Genomic DNA, 7,858 nt, shown 5'->3' on the forward strand with positions numbered 1-7,858 from the left:
ACAAACTAAATTGCTGAATGAAAGAAAAACACAAGAACAACTGACTTCAGCCACAGCCTTAGATGACATCAACTGAAATAAAAGAAGACATTAAATCTCTCAAGATCTGATTAAACTCCTAAAACAGCATTACCAACTTCAATTATTACCATACTGACTTTATTTCTGTCAGACATCTATGAGAGTTGCAGAGGTTTAGATTTTTTTTCTTTTACTACCACGGTGGAGATCAGTGTTTACTTTAGTTGGGCTGTTGAACCTTGACATTTTAAAGTTAATTTTAGTTTAGTTGTTGTAATTTTGTGTGTTTACAACATGCTTGCTATGACAAAAAAAAAACAAATGAATGACTAAAAAGGAATCTAGAGTTGTTTTTGGTTTCTTTTCTTTTATTGAATATTGATGCCAAAAAAAAAACTGGGCGTGCCGATGTTAAAAAGACCACTCATTTTTTTTTTTTTTTTTTTTAAATCTTTGTCATAATTTAGATACACACATCAAGAATCATCGTATGAATCTCAACAATGGTGAAAACAAGTCATGGGTGAGGTTTTGTAGTGTGCTGATACCCAGCATTCATTGCAGCATGAAGCTTCCGATTGTCACCATTGTTGAGATTCATATGCTGATTCTTAATGTCTCTGTTTGAGTATAAATGTTTCTGTAGTTTCAAGTTTTAACTATTAAATTCTTATTTTCTGGTTACTACGTTACCAAAAGATCTCATGCTGTAATACACTTGGTGGAAAAAAAAAAAAGCAACAACAAATGAACACACACTCAAAAGTCAACTTCTAATGAGTCTAGCAAGACTCAAAATCAGTTCAGCAGATGACATTCATGCCCAACTAGACATAACTGACATCAACTGACAACATTGCTGTAACTAATGCATCATAAAAGCCCAGCTACAGCATATATGTCTATGTTTAAATAGCAAGAGTCAGGAGCCCAATTAAAGCAAACACTGATCTCCACAATGGTATCGTCAAACAAAACAATAAAACATCATCATCTAAACATCTGTTCATTCTCAATAAGATCTTCTATAGACATCTGACAGAAATAAAATCAGTCTGGTTAGAAATGTGTGAAGTTGGTAAAGCTGTGTGTTGAGTTGTTTAAATTTTCAGTTGATTTCATCTAAGGCTGTGGCTGAAGTCAGTTATATAGTTCTTCTGTTTGTGTTGTTTCTCTTTCAATCAGTGATTCTGCTCATTAACAGCAGCTGTTCATCAGTGTCTGAAGTCACTCATTAGTTTTCATTATCTCTGTAAGGTGGACTATATTAGTAAACTCATGTAGGGAATAGTGAATGAGGGTGTAGAGTTTGATTTTAAACACAGTCTCTGAGTGTCGATTTTGAACGCTGTTAATTCACCATACATAGCAGCAGGCCACTTTTTCGAAAATGACAAATAATACCCAGAATGCACTGTTTTAATGGAAAACAGCATGTTACTGTCAAAATTTGGCCGTTTTTTTACAGCAATTTTTAACAGTGTAGACACAGGTGGGTGAACCTGGATCCTTCTAGGGAAGTCCGGGGGCATTGCCCCCCCGGGGAGAAAATTTGATATATTTTAAAGGTAAATTCATCTGGTGCACTTTAAGAGTTCAAAGATAAGAGCTCAAAGTTAACCCATGTTCAGTGTGCAAAATGAACAAAGAAAAAAGGTCAATGACCTGACTCACCCCTCTTCTGATACTCTGAAAACATCGGATCATCAACTGATCATGTAAACAAAGTCATATTGTGCTTTCGAATTTATTTAATTTTACAGATACTTTGCCAAAGCAGTGGCACAAAACAGCGTTGTTACACTATGAAAAATAGTAAATAGTAAATCACTGCAAATAGCAATCAAAAGTAATTTTATTATAATAATACTTTATAATTTTGTTATAATACTTTAGAAAAATACACTACAAAATACAAAATAATTTAGACAAATACAATAATAAATTTGAAAATGTATTTACAACTGTAACAAATATATATTTGCATGACTCCTTTTTAATGGTTAAATTTAATTTTATTAATCAAAAACAACAACAACAACAACAACAATGTGTAATTAATTAAAACAATGAAACTTTAACGTCAATTTATCAAAAATTATGTTTAGGACCCTTTGAAATTGTTACCAAATTTGTTTTGGCATGTCTGTTTATTTGAATGCAACTTTTACTTATTTATACAACATCCTTATGAAATTCTGTGTTGTGTATTTAAATTTCTCTGGTTATCAAAGGCATAAAATATTAATTTATCTTTTAATTAATGAAAATTACATTTTATTTTTGGCAAATAAAGAGGATGTACTATTAAAACTTGAAAGATGGAAGAAATATTGTGTAACAAAGTTTTATTAATTTTTCAACAGTAGCAGTAGTAGTAGCACTATGGTACTTATATTCTACTGAATGATAAAAGTAATATATAAAAAAAAAAGTAATAATAAAGTATAAAGTAATATATTTCTGGTACAATGCCTACAAGCTAAAATGAACTTTTATTTTGACGGGTTGCCATGAATAACTTTAAATTTCTGAGAGTATATGACCCTGGTTTTACTCAAATTAAACAGTGAAATGCTCATGAAGTACTCTCAGAGCAGTTCTGGAGATGTTGTTCATGCATTTTTTATGGCAGACACTAAAATCACAGCGAGCGTTACGTGTGCGTACACTGTAAAAAATGATTCAAAAATCATTATTATCATATACCATTCAAAAAGATGAGTTTTAGTCAGGTGGACAAGTTAAATCATGTCCTGTCAACTTGCAGTGTCTCACTACACAATAGGACGAGTTGGAACATCCCCAACTTAAATAGGAACTGAAAACTTAAAATAACATGTTCATATAACAACAAAACATAGGTTCTATCAACTTTCTGTGTAATGCACATGTGCCAGATACTCTACGTCATGATGACATACTTTTTTAACGAAGTTGAGACAGACGCAGATAATTAATGATTAATAATTAAAGTGATGACTGATCATTATTGAAGACACCTGATGTTAACAAGCAGAATCACCAAAGGAGAAAAATCACAATTTTTAAGCAACCATTATAGTGATCAGTATTTGCATTAGTTGGGCTCTTGACACTTACATTTTTAACTTTAAATTTTCTTTGGCTACTGTGACTGTGTTAAAACAGCCAGACAAGCCAAGAGCACAAATCATCATGTGGTGATGATTATGTTTTAACATAATAATTTTTTGATCTGAATCATTGAACTCATTTGGATTTATTTATAATTGGATATAGTTATATTTCCTTTATTGTGAATATAAAAAACCACAAAATAGCGGCGCGGTCAGACGCAGCGGCTACTCTGGGTCCCAACGACAGTGCTTTTATGTCTTTTAATGTCGTCTGTTCGTCTTCAATCAGCGTAAATGTACCGCTAAAACATAGGGAAAGCACTCCAAAACAGATTTGCGATCGCCAAAGCCTTTTGGAAATCGGAAACGCACAAAAACACCAACTCTCGCCGACGGCCATTGAGAAGCTTCGAGGCCTTTGTATACTGCTGAAGCCGTACCTCAAGACTGTGGCCTCGCCTTCTGACGCTACCAACACAATTCAGCTCAGTCGGTCCACAGAGCACGAGGCAAGGGATTGTTGTGTGTTTGTTTTCACTGAAACATGGCTAAACGACAAAATCCCGGACTCCGCCATTCAACTGCACGGGCTAACCTTCTGCCGAGCGGACAGAAACTCATCACTGTCTGGTAAGACTCGCGGGGGAGGCTTGTGTGTGTATATCAACAATGGTGTAACAATGCTGCTGTAGTGACAAAACACTGTTCATCGCTGGTGGAGTTTATGTTTGTGAAGTGTCAGCCGTTCTATCTGCCACGGGAGTTCACGGCCATTGTGATTGTCGCCGTTTACATCCTGCCGTGTGCAAACGCTAAGGACGCGCTTCGCGGGCTGTACAGCGCCATCAGTGAACAACAAACAAATAACCCCGACGGCTTTTTCATCATTGCCGGTGACTTTAATCACGCAAACTTTAAGTCTGTTTTGCCAAAGTTCTACCAACACGTGAACTTTGCAACAAGGGGAAACAACACTCTCGACTTTGTTTATACAACAAATAAAAACGCTTACAGGGCCGAACCCCGCCCCCACCTGGGGTACTCTGACCACATCTCTGTTATGCTAATCCCAGCATACTGATCCACTTCTCAAATTTACCAAACCAGTTCAACAACAGATCACTGTATGGCCAGACAATGCTACCTCTGCACTACAGGACTGCTTCCAGGACACAGACTGGAACATGTTTAAAGAGGCAGCCACCTACAATAACCATACAGACCTGCAAGAATACACAGAAACAGTGACTGCTTACATCAAAAAGTGCATAGATAATGTGACAGTCACCAAAACCATCAACACACGTGCCAACCAGAAGCCATGGATGACAGCAGAGGTTCATGGGCTGCTGAAAATCCGAGATGAGGCATTCAGATCAGGAGATAAGGCAGCTCTCAAAACAGCAAGGGCCAATCTGCCTCATGGCATCAAGAAGGCAAAACATCAATATGCTCAGAAAATCAACAATAACTTCAGCGACAGTAAAGACACCCGGTCCCTGTGGCAAGCCATTCAGACCATCACTGACTACAAGCCCCTGCCACAGGCCAGTGATGATGACACATCCCTGCCAGATGCACTCAACCACTTCTACTCACGATTTGAGATACAGAACGACACTCCTGCACAGAAACTCCACACATCTCCAAACGACCAGGTACTCTGTCTTTCTCCAGCCGACGTAAGGAAGACCCTATCCAGGATAAACCCACGAAAGGCTGCGGGCCCTGACAACATACCTGGCCGTGTACTAAGAGACTGTGCTGCACAGCTGACGGATGTCCTAACAGACATCTTCAACACCTCGCTGAGCCAGGCAGTCGTGCCCACGTGTCTCAAATCCACTTACATAATTCCAGTTCCAAAGAAGTCACACTGTAAAAAGCAACCTATAGAATCTACTCAATATAATGGGGTAAACTGATGTAACAATTTGCACTCAGTTTGTTTGGGTAGATTCTATCCTATATGTCTGAGTAAAGAAAACCTAAATTTACGAATCTACTCAATAAAATTAGGTAAATTGAAGTGACAATTTGCACTCTGTTTGTCTATATATTTGAGTAAAGAATACCTGAATTTAACAGTTATGACAAGCTAAAAAAAAGTAGATAAAGTCTACACAGCAAAAAGCCCAGTGTTAAATGAACTCTCGCGGGAGTTTATTTGAGTGTTAAAATGAACACTGAAGCAGTGTCAAAGTTAATGAGGTAATTAAGTGATTCATTGAGTGATGATTGAAAATTATCGAAGACACCAAAATGTTTATGTCACCATTATAGTGGTCAGTGTTAGCATTAGTTGGGCTCTTGACCCGTATAGCTTTTTAATATTAGCTTTTGTTCAACTGTTTAGTTAAACTAGCCGGACAAGCCAAAGAGCAGAAGTCATGCAGTGGTGATAATTCTGTTTTAAAAAAAAACTTAATTTGAGCCACTGAAATCATTTAGAGTTTTATATCCTTTATTTATTACAACTGCCTTGTGGTTTCACAGCAGCAAAAAAATGATAAAGCCTGAATTTTTGTTTAAATTTTGAATGGACTTCTTACGAGCTCCTCCGATCAAAAAAAACTTTCAAAAGCTGCTCTTTTAGGCACACACAGACATCATGAATCAAACATAATTTATTCATGCCACAATGCATGATGGGAAATATGGATGAGTTTTGATTGGCTACAACATACGTTTTTGTTGGTCACCATTGTTGTGATTCTCATGCTGATTGTAGATGTCTGTGTGTCTAAATCTAAAAAATATTTATATTTTTTTCTGGGCCAATAAATTTCAGAAACACCTGTCTGATTAAACCAACATAAACAAAATACAACTCACTTATTCTGATCGTTACTTCATGACTTTGTCAAAGCATAATCAAAACCACAAAATCTCATTTGTTCTGGTTTGTCTGACTGTTATAACTCAATTACAACACCCAAACAAAATCTAATATTAAGAAATTACTGGTAAAAAGCTAAACTAATGCTAACACTCACCACTATAATGGCGACTTACAAAATTAGATTTTCTCCTTTTGGTGATTCTGCTTATTAACATCAGGCGTCTTTAATAATGGTTAATCATCACTCAATGAATCACTTAATTCTAAATCACTGCTTCAGTGTTCATTTTAACACTCTTGAGTATGGACTCAAACTCCCGGGAGAGTTCATTTAACACTGGGCTTTTTGCTGTGTAGACTTAACCTACTTTTTTTTTAGTTTGTCTTAGCTGATAAATTCAGGTATTCTTTACTCAGACATAGGATAGAATCTACCCAAACAAACTGAGTGCAAATTGTTACATCAGTTTACCCCATTATATTGAGTAGATTCTATAGGTTGCTTTTTACAGTGCACCTGTGTCCTGTCTGAATGACTATCGTCCCATAGCACTGACCCCAATCATGATGAAGTGCTTTGAGAGGTTAGTCATGCATCACATCAAGTCCAGTCTCCCAAACACGCTGGACCCATTCCAGTTTGCATACCGACCAAACTGCTCCACGGACGATGCAATATCCAGCACTCTCCAGCACTCTCCACCTGGCTCTCACTCACCTGGAACAGAAAGACTCTTATGTTAGAATGCTGTTCATTGACTTCAGCTCAGCATTCAACACAATAATCCCTCAGCAGCTCATCCAAAAACTAAACCTGCTGGGCCTAAACACCTCTCTCTGTAATTGGATCCTGGACTTCTTAACTGGTAGACCCCAGTCGGTCCGTGTCGGCCAAAACATCTCCAGCACTACCACATTGAGCACAGGTACCCCACAGGGCTGTGTTCTCAGCCCACTGTTCTTCACGCTGCTGACCCACGACTGCACTGCCAAGTTCGCTGATGACACGACTGTGGTAGGCCTCATCAGCAACAACGATGAAACGCACTACAGAGAGGAAGTGGCACAGCTGGCTAAATGGTGTGGCGCTAACAATCCGTCCCTCAATGTGGATAAGACAAAAGAGGTTGTGATGGAAAAAAAAAGTAAAAAAAAAGATTGTCTTGAATAATTAGCATCAGCCTTGTGATTCCACAACAAAAGATTCTGTCATTTTCATACATTTTATAGGAGAATTTCTTACAAGCTGTTGTGATTTATTAAACAAAAAAAAAAAAACTTTCTGAAGAAGCCTCTTTGTTCAGGTACACACAGACATCAAGAACCAGTGTATGAATCTCAACAACGGTGACAAACAGCATATTCAGATAAACAGATAAATTCTGAACATCACAAAGCAAGCTACTAAAAAGCCACATAGAAACAACAAAAACAAAAGAAAATAGTAAGAATAAAAGAAATTACAAAGACAATTCAGCTCATAATTTATTCATGCCACAATGCATGATGGGAGCCATGGATTAGTTCTGACTGGCTACAACATGCTTTTTAATTGATACAGTTCCTTGGCTCAGTTTACTGCAAGTTATTTCAACAACTACATATAAGTTGAGTGAACTTAACACCTAGTGTTTGCTAAACTTAACTAAGTCAATGCAACAAAATAACTTGACTAAGTCAAGTTGTGTCAACAAATCATTTTTTACAGTGTAGTAAAGGAAACTGCGCATATGTCTGCACCATTCATTCATAAAGAGACACGCAGAACATGCAGGATTCATATTTAAATGGTATTTTGCAGCTGAATATTTACAAATACTAGTCCATATCACAAACTGATTGAAGTGTAATGACCGGCTTTTGATTAATTCATTCAAACTTTGACAATTCCATGAAT

The sequence above is a fragment of the Labeo rohita genome, unplaced genomic scaffold (assembly GCF_022985175.1).
Source record: "Labeo rohita strain BAU-BD-2019 unplaced genomic scaffold, IGBB_LRoh.1.0 scaffold_330, whole genome shotgun sequence".
Classification (NCBI taxonomy): domain Eukaryota; kingdom Metazoa; phylum Chordata; class Actinopteri; order Cypriniformes; family Cyprinidae; genus Labeo; species Labeo rohita.